Raw genomic sequence first — 16,423 nt, 5'->3', positions numbered from 1 at the left:
AGTGCCTCCCCCTGGACAGGGTAGGCAATTAGCGGACTTCCCCCTGAAAGGGAACACCTTTGACACCACTCAGCAGCTTGGAGTGTGGCCCCAAACCTCCCCCACACAGTCAGCCGTGTTCCGGAATTCTGAGTGTGGGGAGGTTCCATCTTCTGTCTGCAGGAACTTGGATCTCCTAGGAGCCATGCGGTGTCTTCCCCGAGTGTCTGCCAGTGCGGGCTGCCGGGAAAAGGCGGGGGTTGGTCTGGAAATGCAGGTAGCATCTAGTGCATCCCCCTTGACAGTGTAGGCAATTAGCGTACTTGCCCTGTCAGGGATCACCTTTGACACCACTCAGCTGCGTGGAGGGCGGCCCCAAACCTCCCCCACACTGTCAGGCGTGTTCCGGAATTGTGAGTTTGGGGAGGTTCCGTCTTCTGTCTGCAGGACCTTGGATCTCCTAGGAGCCATTAACATGTCTTCCCCGAGTATCTCCCAGTGCGGCCTGCCGGGGAAATTCGGGGGTTCGGCTGGAAATGCAGGTAGCATCTGGTGCCTCCCCCAGGACAGGGTAGGTAATTAGCGGAATTCCCCCTGCCAGGGAACACCTTTGACACAACTCATCTGCGTAGAAGGCGGCCCCAAAACTCCCCCACACAGTCAGCCGTGTTCCGGAATTCTGATTGTGGGGAGGATCTGTTTTCTGTCTGCAGCACCCGGGATCTCCTAGGAGCCCTTCGCGTGTCTTCCCCGAGTGTCTCCCAGTGCGGGCTGCCGGGGAAAGGCAGGGGTAGGGCTGGAAATGCAGGTATCATCTAGTGCCTCCGCCTGGACAGGGGATTTTTTTAGCGGATTTCCCCTGCCAGGTAACACCTGTGATACCAGTCAGCTGCGTGGACGGCGGCCCCAAACCTCCCCCACACAGTCAGCCGTGTTCCGTAATTGTGAGTGTGGGGAGGTTCCGTCTTCTATCTGCAGGACCTTGGATTTCCTTGGAGTCATTCGCTTGTCTTCCCCTAGTGTCTCCCTTTGCGGGCTACGGGGAAAGGCGGGGGTTGGGCTGAAAATGCAGGTAGCATCTAGCGCCTCCCCCTGGACATGTGAGGTAATTAGCGGACTTCCCCCTGCCAGGGAACACCTGTGACACCAGTCAGCTGGGTGGACGTCGGCCCCAATCCTCCCCCACACAGTCAGCCTTGTTCCGGAATTCTGAGTGTGGGGAGGTTCCGTGTTCGGTCTGCAGCACCCGGGATCTACTAGGAGCCCTTCGCGTGTCTTCCCCGAGTGTTTCCCATTGCGGGATGCCATGGAAATGCTGGAGTTGCGCTGGAAATGCAGGTAGCATCTAGTGCCTCTCCCTGGACAGGGGAATTATTAAGCGGATTTCCCCTGCCAGGTAACACCTGTGATAACAGTCAGCTGCGTGGACGGCGGCCCCAAACCTCCCCCACACAGTCAGCCGTGTTCCGTAATTGTGAGTGTGGGGAGGTTCCGTCTTCTGTCTGCAGGACCTTGGATTTCCTTGGAGACATTCGCGTGTCTTCCCCTAGTGTCTCCCTTTGCGGGCTACGGGGAAAGGCGGGGTTTGGGCTGAAAATGCAGGTAGCATCTAGTGCCTCCCCCTGGACAGGGTAGGCAATTAGCGGACTTCCCCCTGCCAGGGAACACCTTTGACACCACTCAGATGCTTGGAGGGCGGCCCCAAACCTCCCCCACACAGTCAGCCGTGTTCCGGAATTCTGAGTGTTGGTAGGATCCGTCTTCTGTCTGCAGCACCCGGGATCTCCTTGGAGCCATTCGCGTGTCTTCCCCGAGTGTCTGCCATTGCGGGCTGCCAGGGAAAGGCGGGGGTAGGGCTGGAAATGCAGGTAGCATCTAGTGCCTCCCCCTGGACATGGGAGGTAATTAGCGGACTTCCCCCTGCCCGTGAACACCTGTGACACCAGTCAGCTGCGTGGACGGCGGCCCCAAAACTCCCCCACTCAGTCACCCGTGTTCCGGAATTCTGAGTCTTGGGAGGTTCCGTCTTCTGTCTGCAACACACGGGATCTCTCAGGAGACCTTCGCGATTCTTCCCCGAGTGTCTCCCATTGCGGGCTGCCGGGGAAACGCGGGGGTTGTTCTGGAAATGCAGATAGCATCTAGTGCGTCCCCCTGGACAGGGTAGGCAATTAGCGGACTTCCCCCTGCCAGGGAACACTTTTAACACCACTCAGCTGCTTCGAGGGTGTCTCCACAACTCCCCCACACTGTCAGCATAGTCCCGGAATTGTGAGTGTGTGTAGGTTCCGTCTTCTGTCTGCAGGACCTTGGATCTCCTAGAACCCTTCGCGTGTCTTCCCCGAGTGTCTCCCTTTGCGGGCTGCAGGGGAAAGGAGGGGGTTGTGGTGGAAATGCAGGTAGCATCTAGTGCCTCCCCCTGGACAAAAGATATAATTAGCGGAATTCCCCCTGCCAGGGAACACCTGTGACACAAGTCAGCTGCGTGGACGGCGGCCCCAATCCTCCCCCATACAGTAAGCCGTTTTCCGGAATTCTGAGTTTGGGGAGGTTACGTCTTCTGTCTGCAGGAACTTGGATCTCCTAGGAGCCATGCGGTGTCTTCCCCGAGTGTCTGCCAGTGCGGGCTGCCGGGGAAAGGCGGGGGTTGGTCTGGAAATGCAGGTAGCATCTAGTGCATCCCCCTTGACAGGGTAGGCAATTAGCGTACTTGCCCTGTCAGGGATCAATTTTGACACCACTCAGCTGCGTGGATGTCGGCCCCAAACCTCCCCCACACAGTCAGCCGTGTTCCGGAATTGTGAGTGTGGGGAGGTTCCGACTTCTGTCTGCAGGACCCGGGATCTCCTAGGAGCCCTTCGCATATTTTCCCCGATTGTCTGCCTGTGCGGGCTGCCGGGGAAAGGCGGGTGTTGGGCTGTAAATGCATGTAGCATCTAGTGCCTCCCCCTGGAAAGGGTAGGCAATTAGCGGACATCCCCCTACCAGGTAACACCTGTGATACCAGTCAGCTGCGTGGACGGCGGCCCCAAACCTCCCCCACACAGTCAGCCGTGTTCCGGAATTGTGAGTGTGGGAGGTTCCGTCTTCTGTCTGCAGCACCCGGGATCTCCTAGGTGCCCTACGCGTGACTTCCCCGAGTGTCTCCCATTGCGGGCTGCCGGGGAAAAGCGGGGGTTGGGCTGGAAATGCAGGTAGAATCTAGTGCCTCCCCCTGGATAGGGTAGGCAATTAGCGGAATTCCCCCTGCCAGTGAACACTTTGACACCACTCAGCTGCGTGGAGAGCGGCCCCAAACCTCCCCCACACAGTCAGCAGTGTTCCGGAATTCTGAGTGTTGGGAGGATCCGTCTTCTGTCTGCAGCACCCGGGATCTCCTAGGAGCCCTTCGCGTGTCTTCCCCGAGTGTCTCCCATTGCGGGCTGCCGGAAAAAGGCGGGGGTAGGGATGGAAATGCAGGTAGAATCTAGTGCCTCCCCCTGGACATGGTACGCAATTAGCGGAATTCCCCCTGCCAGGGAACACCTTTGACACCACTCAGCTGCTTGGAGGGCGGCCCCAAACCTCCCCCACACAGTCAGCCGTGTTCCGGATTTGTGAGTGTGAGGAGGTTCCGTCTTCTGTCTGCAGGACCTTGGATCACCTAGGAGCCATTCGCGTGTCTTCCCCGATTGACTGAAAGTGCGGGCTGCCGGGAAAAGCGGGGGTTGGGCTGGAAATGCAGGAAGCATCTAGTGCCTCCCCCTGGACATGGGAGGTAATTAGAGGACTTCCCCCTGCCAGGGAACACCTTTGACACCACTCAGCTGCTTGGAAGGCGGCCCCAAACCTCCCCCACACAGTCAGCCTTGTTCCGGAATTCTGAGTGTGGGGAGGTTCCGTCTTCTGTCTGCAGCACCCGGGATCACCTAGGAGCCCTTCGCGTGTATTCCCCGAGTGTTTGTCTGTGCGGGCTGCCGGGGAAAGGTGGGTGTTGGGCTGGAAATGCAGGTAGCATCTAGTGCCTCCCCCTGGACATGGTAGGCAATTTGCGGACTTCCCCCTGCCAGGGAACACTTTGACACCAATCAACTGTGTGGAGGGCGGACCCAAAGCTCCCCCACACAGTCAGCCGTGTTCCGGAATTGTGAGTGTGGGAGTTTCCGTCTTCTGTCTGCAGGACATTGGAACTCCCAGGAGCCATTCGGGTGTCTTCCCCGAGTGCCTCCCAGTGCGGGCAGCCGGGGAAAGCCGGGGGTTGGGCTGGAAATGCAGGTAGCATCTAGTGCCTCTCCCTGGACAGGGGATTTAATTAGCGGATTTCCCCTGCCAGGTAACACCTGTGACACCAGTCAGCTGCGTGGACGGCGGCCCCAAAATTCCCCCACACATTCAGCCGTGTTCCGGAATTCTGAGTGTGGGGAGGTTCCGTCTTCTGTCTGCAGCACCCAGGATCTCCTAGGTGAACTACGCGTGACTTCCCCGAGTGTCTCCCATTGTGGGCTGCCGGGGAAAAGCGGGGGTTGGGCTGGAAATGCAGGTAGAATCTAGTGCCTCCCCCTGGACAGGGTAGGCATTAGCGGACTTCCCCCTGCCAGGGAACACCTTTGACACCACTCAGCTGCTTGGAGGACGGCCCCAAACCTCCCCCACGCAGTCAGTCGTGTTCCGGAATTCTGAGTGTTGGGAGGATCCGTCTTATGTCTGCAGCACACGGGATCTCCTTGGAGCCCTTCGAGTGTCTTCCCCGAGTGTCTGCCAGTGCGGGCTGCCAGGGAAAGGCGGGGGTAGGGCTGGAAATGCAGGTAGCATCTAGTGCCTCCCCCTGGACATGGGAGGTAATTAGCGGACTTCCCCCTGCCCGTGAACACCTGTGACACCAGTCAGCTGCGTGGACGGCGGCCCCAAAACTCCCCCACTCAGTCACCCGTGTTCCGGAATTCTGAGCCTTGGGAGGTTCCGTCTTCTGTCTGCAACACCCGGGATCTCTTAGGAGACCTTCGCGATTCTTCCCCGAGTGTCTCCCATTGCGGGCTGCCGGGGAAACGCGGGGGTTGTGCTGGAAATGCAGATAGCATCTAGTGCGTCCCCCTGGACAGGGTAGGCAATTAGCGGACTTCCCCCTGCCAGGGAACACTTTTAACACCACTCAGCTGCTTCGAGGGTGTCTCCACAACCCCCCGCACTGTCAGCCGAGTCCCGGAATTGTGAGTGTGTGTAGGTTCCGTCTTCTGTCTGCAGGACCTTGGATCTCCTAGAACCCTTCGCGTGTCTTCCCCGAGTGTCTCCCATTGCGGGCTGCAGGGGAAAGGCGGGGGTTGTGGTGGAAATGCAGGTAGCATCTAGTGCCTCCCCCTGGACAAAAGATATAATTAGCGGAATTCCCCCTGCCAGGGAACACCTGTGACACAAGTCAGCTGCGTGGACGGCGGCCCCAATCCTCCCCCATACAGTAAGCCGTTTTCCGGAATTCTGAGTTTGGGGAGGTTACGTCTTCTGTCTGCAGGAACTTGGATCTCCTAGGAGCCATGCGGTGTCTTCCTCGAGTGTCTGCCAGTGCGGGCTGCCGGGGAAAGGCGGGGGTTGGTCTGGAAATGCAGGTAGCATCTAGTGCATCCCCCTTGACAGGGTAGGCAATTAGCGTACTTGCCCTGTAAGGGATCAATTTTGACACCACTCAGCTGCGTGGAGGTCGGCCCCAAACCTCCCCCACACAGTCAGCCTTGTTCCGGAATTGTGAGTGTGGGGAGGTTCCGACTTCTGTCTGCAGGACCCGGGATCTCCTAAGAGCCCTTCGCATATTTTCCCCGATTGTCTGCCTTTGCGGGCTGCCGGGGAAAGGCGGGTGTTGGGCTGTAAATGCATGTAGCATCTAGTGCCTCCCCCTGGAAAGGGTAGGCAATTAGCGGACATCCCCCTACCAGGTAACACCTGTGATACCAGTCAGCTGCTTGGAGGGCGGCCACAAACCTCCCACACACAGTCAGCCGTGTTCCGGAATTGTGAGTGTGGGAGTTTCCGTCTTCTGTCTGCAGGACGTTGGAACTCCCAGGAGCCATTCGGGTGTCTTCCCCGAGTGCCTCCCAGTGCGGGCAGCCGGGGAAAGCCGGGGGTTGGGCTGGAAATGCAGGTAGCATCTAGTGCCTCTCCCTGGACAGGGGATTTAATTAGCGGATTTCCCCTGCCAGGTAACACCTGTGACACCAGTCAGCTGCGTGGACGGCGGCCCCAAACTTCCCCCACACATTCAGCCGTGTTCCGGAATTCTGAGTGTGGGGAGGTTCCGTCTTCTGTCTGCAGCACCCGGGATCTCCTAGGTGCCCTACGCGTGACTTCCCCGAGTGTCTCCCATTGTGTGCTGCCGGGGAATAGTGGGGGTTGGGCTGGAAATGCAGGTAGAATCTAGTGCCTCCCCCTGGACAGGGTAGGCATTAGCGGAATTCCCCCTGCCAGGGAACACCTTTGACACCACTCAGCTGCTTGGAGGACGGCCCCAAACCTCCCCCACGCAGTCAGTCGTGTTCCGGAATTCTGAGTGTTGGGAGGATCCGTCTTATGTCTGCAGCACACGGGATCTCCTTGGAGCCCTTCGAGTGTCTTCCCCGAGTGTCTGCCAGTGCGGGCTTCCAGGGAAAGGCGGGGGTAGGGCTGTAAATGCATGTAGCATCTAGTGCCTCCCCCTGGAAAGGGTAGGCAATTAGCGGACATCCCCCTACCAGGTAACACCTGTGATACCAGTCAGCTGCGTGGACGGCGGCCCCAAACCTCCCCCACACAGTCAGCCGTGTTCCGGAATTGTGAGTGTGGGAGGTTCCGTCTTCTGTCTGCAGCACCCGGGATCTCCTAGGTGCCCTACGCGTGACTTCCCCGAGTGTCTCCCATTGCGGGCTGCCGGGGAAAAGCGGGGGTTGGGCTGGAAATGCAGGTAGAATCTAGTGCCTCCCCCTGGATAGGGTAGGCAATTAGCGGAATTCCCCCTGCCAGTGAACACTTTGACACCACTCAGCTGCGTGGAGAGCGGCCCCAAACCTCCCCCACACAGTCAGCAGTGTTCCGGAATTCTGAGTGTTGGGAGGATCCGTCTTCTGTCTGCAGCACCCGGGAACTCCTAGGAGCACTTCGCGTGTCTTCCCCGAGTGTCTCCCATTGCGGGCTGCCGGAAAAAGGCGGGGGTAGGGATGGAAATGCAGGTAGAATCTAGTGCCTCCCCCTGGACATGGTACGCAATTAGCGGAATTCCCCCTGCCAGGGAACACCTTTGACACCACTCAGCTGCTTGGAGGGCGGCCCCAAACCTCCCCCACACAGTCAGCCGTGTTCCGGATTTGTGAGTGTGAGGAGGTTCCGTCTTCTGTCTGCAGGACCTTGGATCACCTAGGAGCCATTCGCGTGTCTTCCCCGATTGACTGAAAGTGCGGGCTGCCGGGAAAAGCGGGGGTTGGGCTGGAAATGCAGGAAGCATCTAGTGCCTCCCCCTGGACATGGGAGGTAATTAGAGGACTTCCCCCTGCCAGGGAACACCTTTGACACCACTCAGCTGCTTGGAAGGCGGCCCCAAACCTCCCCCACACAGTCAGCCTTGTTCCGGAATTCTGAGTGTGGGGAGGTTCCGTCTTCTGTCTGCAGCACCCGGGATCACCTAGGAGCCCTTCGCGTGTATTCCCCGAGTGTCTGTCTGTGCGGGCTGCCGGGGAAAGGTGGGTGTTGGGCTGGAAACGCAGGTAGCATCTAGTGCCTCCCCCTGGACATGGTAGGCAATTTGCGGACTTCCCCCTGCCAGGGAACACTTTGACACCAATCAACTGTGTGGAGGGCGGACCCAAAGCTCCCCCACACAGTCAGCCGTGTTCCGGAATTGTGAGTGTGGGAGTTTCCGTCTTCTGTCTGCAGGACATTGGAACTCCCAGGAGCCATTCGGGTGTCTTCCCCGAGTGCCTCCCAGTGCGGGCAGCCGGGGAAAGCCGGGGGTTGGGCTGGAAATGCAGGTAGCATCTAGTGCCTCTCCCTGGACAGGGGATTTAATTAGCGGATTTCCCCTGCCAGGTAACACCTGTGACACCAGTCAGCTGCGTGGACGGCGGCCCCAAACTTCCCCCACACATTCAGCCGTGTTCCGGAATTCTGAGTGTGGGGAGGTTCCGTCTTCTGTCTGCAGCACCCGGGATCTCCTAGGTGACCTACGCGTGACTTCCCCGAGTGTCTCCCATTGTGGGCTGCCGGGGAAAAGCGGGGGTTGGGCTGGAAATGCAGGTAGAATCTAGTGCCTCCCCCTGGACAGGGTAGGCATTAGCGGACTTCCCCCTGCCAGGGAACACCTTTGACACCACTCAGCTGCTTGGAGGACGGCCCCAAACCTCCCCCACGCAGTCAGTCGTGTTCCGGAATTCTGAGTGTTGGGAGGATCCGTCTTATGTCTGCAGCACACGGGATCTCCTTGGAGCCCTTCGAGTGTCTTCCCCGAGTGTCTGCCAGTGCGGGCTGCCAGGGAAAGGCGGGGGTAGGGCTGGAAATGCAGGTAGCATCTAGTGCCTCCCCCTGGACATGGGAGGTAATTAGCGGACTTCCCCCTGCCCGTGAACACCTGTGACACCAGTCAGCTGCGTGGACGGCGGCCCCAAAACTCCCCCACTCAGTCACCCGTGTTCCGGAATTCTGAGCCTTGGGAGGTTCCGTCTTCTGTCTGCAACACCCGGGATCTCTTAGGAGACCTTCGCGATTCTTCCCCGAGTGTCTCCCATTGCGGGCTGCCGGGGAAACGCGGGGGTTGTGCTGGAAATGCAGATAGCATCTAGTGCGTCCCCCTGGACAGGGTAGGCAATTAGCGGACTTCCCCCTGCCAGGGAACACTTTTAACACCACTCAGCTGCTTCGAGGGTGTCTCCACAACCCCCCGCACTGTCAGCCGAGTCCCGAAATTGTGAGTGTGTGTAGGTTCCGTCTTCTGTCTGCAGGACCTTGGATCTCCTAGAACCTTTCGCGTGTCTTCCCCGAGTGTCTCCCATTGCGGGCTGCAGGGGAAAGGCGTGGGTTGTGGTGGAAATGCAGGTAGCATCTAGTGCCTCCCCCTGGACAAAAGATATAATTAGCGGAATTCCCCCTGCCAGGGAACACCTGTGACACAAGTCAGCTGCGTGGACGGCGGCCCCAATCCTCCCCCATACAGTAAGCCGTTTTCCGGAATTCTGAGTTTGGGGAGGTTACGTCTTCTGTCTGCAGGAATTTGGATCTCCTAGGAGCCATGCGGTGTCTTCCTCGAGTGTCTGCCAGTGCGAACTGCCGGGGAAAGGCGGGGGTTGGTCTGGAAATGCAGGTAGCATCTAGTGCATCCCCCTTGACAGGGTAGGCAATTAGCGTACTTGCCCTGTCAGGGATCAATTTTGACACCACTCAGCTGCGTGGAGGTCGGCCCCAAACCTCCCCCACACAGTCAGCCTTGTTCCGGAATTGTGAGTGTGGGGAGGTTCCGACTTCTGTCTGCAGGACCCGGGATCTCCTAAGAGCCCTTCGCATATTTTCCCCGATTGTCTGCCTTTGCGGGCTGCCGGGGAAAGGCGGGTGTTGGGCTGTAAATGCATGTAGCATCTAGTGCCTCCCCCTGGAAAGGGTAGGCAATTAGCGGACATCCCCCTACCAGGTAACACCTGTGATACCACTCAGCTGCTTGGAGGGCGGCCACAAACCTCCCACACACAGTCAGCCGTGTTCCGGAATTGTGAGTGTGGGAGGTTCCGTCTTCTGTCTGCAGCACCGGGATCTCCTAGGTGCCCTACGCGTGACTTCCCCGAGTGTCTCCCATTGCGGGCTGCCGGGGAAAAGCGGGGGTTGGGCTGGAAATGCAGGTAGAATCTAGTGCCTCCCCCTGGATAGGGTAGGCAATTAGCGGAATTCCCCCTGCCAGTGAACACTTTGACACCACTCAGCTGCGTGGAGAGCGGCCCCAAACCTCCCCCACACAGTCAGCAGTGTTCCGGAATTCTGAGTGTTGGGAGGATCCGTCTTCTGTCTGCAGCACCAGGGATCTCCTAGGAGCCCTTCGCGTGTCTTCCCCGAGTGTCTCCCATTGCGGGCTGCCGGAAAAAGGCGGGGGTAGGGATGGAAATGCAGGTAGAATCTAGTGCCTCCCCCTGGACATGGTACGCAATTAGCGGAATTCCCCCTGCCAGGGAACACCTTTGACACCACTCAGCTGCTTGGAGGGCGGCCCCAAACCTCCCCCACACAGTCAGCCGTGTTCCGGATTTGTGAGTGTGAGGAGGTTCCGTCTTCTGTCTGCAGGACCTTGGATCACCTAGGAGCCATTCGCGTGTCTTCCCCGATTGACTGAAAGTGCGGGCTGCCGGGAAAAGCGGGGGTTGGGCTGGAAATGCAGGAAGCATCTAGTGCCTCCCACTGGACATGGGAGGTAATTAGAGGACTTCCCCCTGCCAGGGAACACCTTTGACACCACTCAGCTGCTTGGAAGGCGGCCCCAAACCTCCCCCACACAGTCAGCCTTGTTCCGGAATTCTGAGTGTGGGGAGGTTCCGTCTTCTGTCTGCAGCACCCGGGATCACCTAGGAGCCCTTCGCGTGTATTCCCCGAGTGTCTGTCTGTGCGGGCTGCCGGGGAAAGGTGGGTGTTGGGCTGGAAATGCAGGTAGCATCTAGTGCCTCCCCCTGGACATGGTAGGCAATTTGCGGACTTCCCCCTGCCAGGGAACACTTTGACACCAATCAACTGTGTGGAGGGCGGACCCAAAGCTCCCCCACACAGTCAGCCGTGTTCCGGAATTGTGAGTGTGGGAGTTTCCGTCTTCTGTCTGCAGGACGTTGGAACTCCCAGGAGCCATTCGGGTGTCTTCCCCGAGTGCCTCCCAGTGCGGGCAGCCGGGGAAAGCCGGGGGTTGGGCTGGAAATGCAGGTAGCATCTAGTGCCTCTCCCTGGACAGGGGATTTAATTAGCGGATTTCCCCTGCCAGGTAACACCTGTGACACCAGTCAGCTGCGTGGACGGCGGCCCCAAACTTCCCCCACACATTCAGCCGTGTTCCGGAATTCTGAGTGTGGGGAGGTTCCGTCTTCTGTCTGCAGCACCCGGGATCTCCTAGGTGCCCTACGCGTGACTTCCCCGAGTGTCTCCCATTGTGGGCTGCCGGGGAATAGTGGGGGTTGGGCTGGAAATGCAGGTAGAATCTAGTGCCTCCCCCTGGACAGGGTAGGCATTAGCGGACTTCCCCCTGCCAGGGAACACCTTTGACACCACTCAGCTGCTTGGAGAACGGCCCCAAACCTCCCCCACGCAGTCAGTCGTGTTCCGGAATTCTGAGTGTTGGGAGGATCCGTCTTATGTCTGCAGCACACGGGATCTCCTTGGAGCCCTTCGAGTGTCTTCCCCGAGTGTCTGCCAGTGCGGGCTGCCAGGGAAAGGCGGGGGTAGGGCTGGAAATGCAGGTAGCATCTAGTGCCTCCCCCTAGACATGGGAGGTAATTAGCGGACTTCCCCCTGCCCGTTAACACCTGTGACACCAGTCAGCTGCGTGAACTGCGGCCCCATTCCTCCCCCACACAGTCAGCCGTGTTCCGGAATTCTGAGTCTTGGGAGGTTCCGTCTTCTGTCTGCAACACCCGGGATCTCTTAGGAGACCTTCGCGATTCTTCCCCGAGTGTCTCCCATTGCGGGCTGCCGGGGAAACGCGGGGGTTGTGCTGGAAATGCAGATAGCATCTAGTGCGTCCCCCTGGACAGGGTAGGCAATTAGCGGACTTCCCCCTGCCAGGGAACACTTTTAACACCACTCAGCTGCTTCGAGGGTGTCTCCACAACTCCCCCGCACTGTCAGCCGAGTCCCGGAATTGTGAGTGTGTGTAGGTTCCGTCTTCTGTCTGCAGGACCTTGGATCTCCTAGAACCCTTCGCGTGTCTTCCCCGAGTGTCTCCCATTGCGGGCTGCAGGGGAAAGGCGGGGGTTGAGGTGGAAATGCAGGTAGCATCTAGTGCCTCCCCCTGGACAAAAGATATAATTAGCGGAATTCCCCCTGCCAGGGAACACCTGTGACACAAGTCAGCTGCGTGGACGGCGGCCCCAATCCTCCCCCATACAGTAAGCCGTTTTCCGGAATTCTGAGTGTGGGGAGGTTCCGTCTTCTGTCTGCAGGAACTTGGATCTCCTAGGAGACATGCGGTGTCTTCCCCGAGTTTCTGCCAGTGCGGGCTGCTGGGGAAAGGCGGGGGTTGGTCTGGAAATGCAGGTAGAATCTAGTGCCTCACCCTGGATAGGTTAGGCAATTAGCGGAATTCCCCCTGCCAGTGAACACTTTGACACCACTCAGCTGCGTGGAGAGCGGCCCCAAACCTCCCCCACACAGTCAGCAGTGTTCCGGAATTCTGAGTGTTGGGAGGATCCGTCTTCTGTCTGCAGCACCCAGGATCCCCTTGGAGCCCTTCGCGTGTCTTCCCCGAGTGTCTGCCAGTGCAGGCTGCCAGGGAAAGGCGGGGGTAGGGCTGGAAATGTAGGTAGCATCTAGTGCCTCCCCCTGGACATGGGAGGTAATTAGCGGACTTCCCCCTGCCCGTGAACACCTGTGACACCAGTCAGCTGCGTGTGCGGCGGCCCCAAACCTCCCCCACACAGTCAGCCTTGTTCCGGAATTCTGAGTGTGGGGAGGTTCCGTCTTCTGTCTGCAGCACCCGGGATCACCTAGGAGCCCTTCGCGTGTATTCCCCGAGTGTCTGTCTGTGCGGGCTGCCGGGGAAAGGTGGGTGTTGGGCTGGAAATGCAGGTAGCATCTAGTGCCTCCCCCTGGACATGGTAGGCAATTTGCGGACTTCCCCCTGCCAGGGAACACTTTGACACCAATCAACTGTGTGGAGGGCGGACCCAAAGCTCCCCCACACAGTCAGCCGTGTTCCGGAATTGTGAGTGTGGGAGTTTCCGTCTTCTGTCTGCAGGACGTTGGAACTCCTAGGAGCCATTCGGGTGTCTTCCCCGAGTGCCTCCCAGTGCGGGCAGCCGGGGAAAGCCGGGGGTTGGGCTGGAAATGCAGGTAGCATCTAGTGCCTCTCCCTGGACAGGGGATTTAATTAGCGGATTTCCCCTGCCAGGTAACACCTGTGACACCAGTCAGCTGCGTGGACGGCGGCCCCAAACTTCCCCCACACATTCAGCCGTGTTCCGGAATTCTGAGTGTGGGGAGGTTCCGTCTTCTGTCTGCAGCACCCGGGATCTCCTAGGTGCCCTACGCGTGACTTCCCCGAGTGTCTCCCATTGTGGGCTGCCGGGGAAAAGCGGGGGTTGGGCTGGAAATGCAGGTAGAATCTAGTGCCTCCCCCTGGACAGGGTAGGCATTAGCGGACTTCCCCCTGCCAGGGAACACCTTTGACACCACTCAGCTGCTTGGAGGACGGCCCCAAACCTCCCCCACGCAGTCAGTCGTGTTCCGGAATTCTGAGTGTTGGGAGGATCCGTCTTATGTCTGCAGCACACGGGATCTCCTTGGAGCCCTTCGAGTGTCTTCCCCGAGTGTCTGCCAGTGCGGGCTGCCAGGGAAAGGCGGGGGTAGGGCTGGAAATGCAGGTAGCATCTAGTGCCTCCCCCTGGACATGGGAGGTAATTAGCGGACTTCCCCCTGCCCGTGAACACCTGTGACACCAGTCAGCTGCGTGGACGGCGGCCCCAAAACTCCCCCACTCAGTCACCCGTGTTCCGGAATTCTGAGTCTTGGGAGGTTCCGTCTTCTGTCTGCAACACCCGGGATCTCTTAGGAGACCTTCGCGATTCTTCCCCGAGTGTCTCCCATTGCGGGCTGCCGGGGAAACGCGGGGGTTGTGCTGGAAATGCAGATAGCATCTAGTGCGTCCCCCTGGACAGGGTAGGCAATTAGCGGACTTCCCCCTGCCAGGGAACACTTTTAACACCACTCAGCTGCTTCGAGGGTGTCTCCACAACTCCCCCGCACTGTCAGCCGAGTCCCGGAATTGTGAGTGTGTGTAGGTTCCGTCTTCTGTCTGCAGGACCTTGGATCTCCTAGAACCCTTCGCGTGTCTTCCCCGAGTGTCTCCCATTGCGGGCTGCAGGGGAAAGGCGGGGGTTGTGGTGGAAATGCAGGTAGAATCTAGTGCCTCCCCCTGGACAAAAGATATAATTAGCGGAATTCCCCCTGCCAGGGAACACCTGTGACACAAGTCAGCTGCGTGGACGGCGGCCCCAATCCTCCCCCATACAGAAAGCCGTTTTCCGGAATTCTGAGTGTGGGGAGGTTCCGTCTTCTGTCTGCAGGAACTTGGATCTCCTAGGAGACATGCGGTGTCTTCCCCGAGTTTCTGCCAGTGCGGGCTGCCGGGGAAAGGCGGGGGTTGGTCTGGAAATGCAGGTAGCATCTAGTGCATCCCCCTTGACAGGGTAGGCAATTAGCGTACTTGCCCTGTCAGGGATCAATTTTGACACCACTCAGCTGCGTGGAGGTCGGCCCCAAACCTCCCCCACACAGTCAGCCGTGTTCCGGAATAGTGAGTGTGGGGAGGTTCCGACTTCTGTCTGCAGGACCCGGGATCTCCTAGGAGCCCTTCGCATATTTTCCCCGATTGTCTGCCTGTGCGGGCTGCCGGGGAAAGGCGTGTGTTGGGCTGTAAATGCATGTAGCATCTAGTGCCTCACCCTGGAAAGGGTAGGCAATTAGCGGACATCCCCCTACCAGGTAACACCTGTGATACCAGTCAGCTTCGTGGACGGCGGCCCCAAACCTCCCCCACACAGTCAGCCGTGTTCCGGAATTGTGAGTGTGGGAGGTTCCGTCTTCTGTCTGCAGCACCCGGGATCACCTAGGAGCCATTCGCGTGTCTTCCCCGATTGACTGAAAGTGCGGGCTGCCGGGAAAAGCGGGGGTTGGGCTGGAAATGCAGGAAGCATCTAGTGCCTCCCCCTGGACATGGGAGGTAATTAGAGGACTTCCCCCTGCCAGGGAACACCTTTGACACCACTCAGCTTCTTGGAAGGCGGCCCCAAACCTCCCCCACACAGTCAGCCGTGTTCCGGAATTCTGAGTGTTGGTAGGATCCGTCTTCTGTCTGCAGCACCCAGGATCCCCTTGGAGCCCTTCGCGTGTCTTCCCCGAGTGTCTGCCAGTGCAGGCTGCCAGGGAAAGGCGGGGGTAGGGCTGGAAATGTAGGTAACATCTAGTGCCTCCCCCTGGACATGGGAGGTAATTAGCGGACTTCCCCCTGCCCGTGAACACCTGTGACACCAGTCAGCTGCGTGGGCGGCGGCCCCAAACCTCCCCCACACAGTCAGCCTTGTTCCGGAATTCTGAGTGTGGGGAGGTTCCGTCTTCTGTCTGCAGAACCCGGGATCACCTAGGAGCCCTTCGCGTGTATTCCCCGAGTGTCTGTCTGTGCGGGCTGCCGGGGAAAGGTGGGTGTTGGGCTGGAAATGCAGGTAGCATCTAGTGCCTCCCCCTGGACATGGTAGGCAATTTGCGGACTTCCCCCTGCCAGGGAACACTTTGACACAAATCAACTGTGTGGAGGGCGGACCCAAAGCTCCCCCACACAGTCAGCCGTGTTCCGGAATTGTGAGTGTGGGAGTTTCCATCTTCTGTCTGCAGGACGTTGGAACTCCCAGGAGCCATTCGGGTGTCTTCCCCGAGTGCCTCCCAGTGCGGGCAGCCGGGGAAAGCCGGGGGTTGGGCTGGAAATGCAGGTAGCATCTAGTGCCTCTCCCTGGACAGGGGATTTAATTAGCGGATTTCCCCTGCCAGGTAACACCTGTGACACCAGTCAGCTGCGTGGACGGCGGCCCCAATCTTCCCCCACACATTCAGACGTGTTCCGGAATTCTGAGTGTGGGGAGGTTCCGTCTTCTGTCTGCAGGACATTGGATCTCCTAGGAGCCTTTCGCGTGTCTTCCCCGAGTGTCTCCCATTGCGGACAGCCGGGGAAAGGCGGGGGTTGGGCTGGAAATGCAGGTAGCATCTAGTGCCTCCCCCTGGACAGGGTAGGCAATTAGCGGACTTCCCCCTGCCAGGGAACACTTTGACACCACTCAGCTGCGTGGAGGACGGACCCAAACCTCCCCCACACAGTCAGCCTTGTTCCGGAGTTGTGAGTGTGGGGAGGTTCCGTCTTCTGTCTGCAGGACCTTGGATCTCCTAGGAGCCCTTCGCGTGTCATCCCCGAGTGTCTCCCATTGCGGACAGCCGGGGAAAGGCGGGGGTTGGGCTGTAAATGCAGGTAGCATCTAGTGAATCCCCCTGGACATGGGAGGTAATTAGCGGACTTCCCCCTGCCTTGGAACACTTTGACACCACTCAGCTGCTTGGAGGGTGGCCCCAAACCTCCCACACACAGTCAGCCTTGTTCCGGAATTGTGAGTGTGGGAGGTTCCGTCTTCTGTCTGCAGGACCTTGGATCTCCTAGGAGCCATTCGGGGGTCTTCCCCGAGTGTCTCCCAGTGCGGGCAGCCGGGGAAAGTTGGGGGTTGGGCTGGAAATGCAG

Source organism: Camelus dromedarius, unplaced genomic scaffold (assembly GCF_036321535.1).
Source record: "Camelus dromedarius isolate mCamDro1 unplaced genomic scaffold, mCamDro1.pat HAP1_SCAFFOLD_155, whole genome shotgun sequence".
Taxonomy (NCBI): domain Eukaryota; kingdom Metazoa; phylum Chordata; class Mammalia; order Artiodactyla; family Camelidae; genus Camelus; species Camelus dromedarius.
This window is presented reverse-complemented; position numbering follows the sequence as displayed.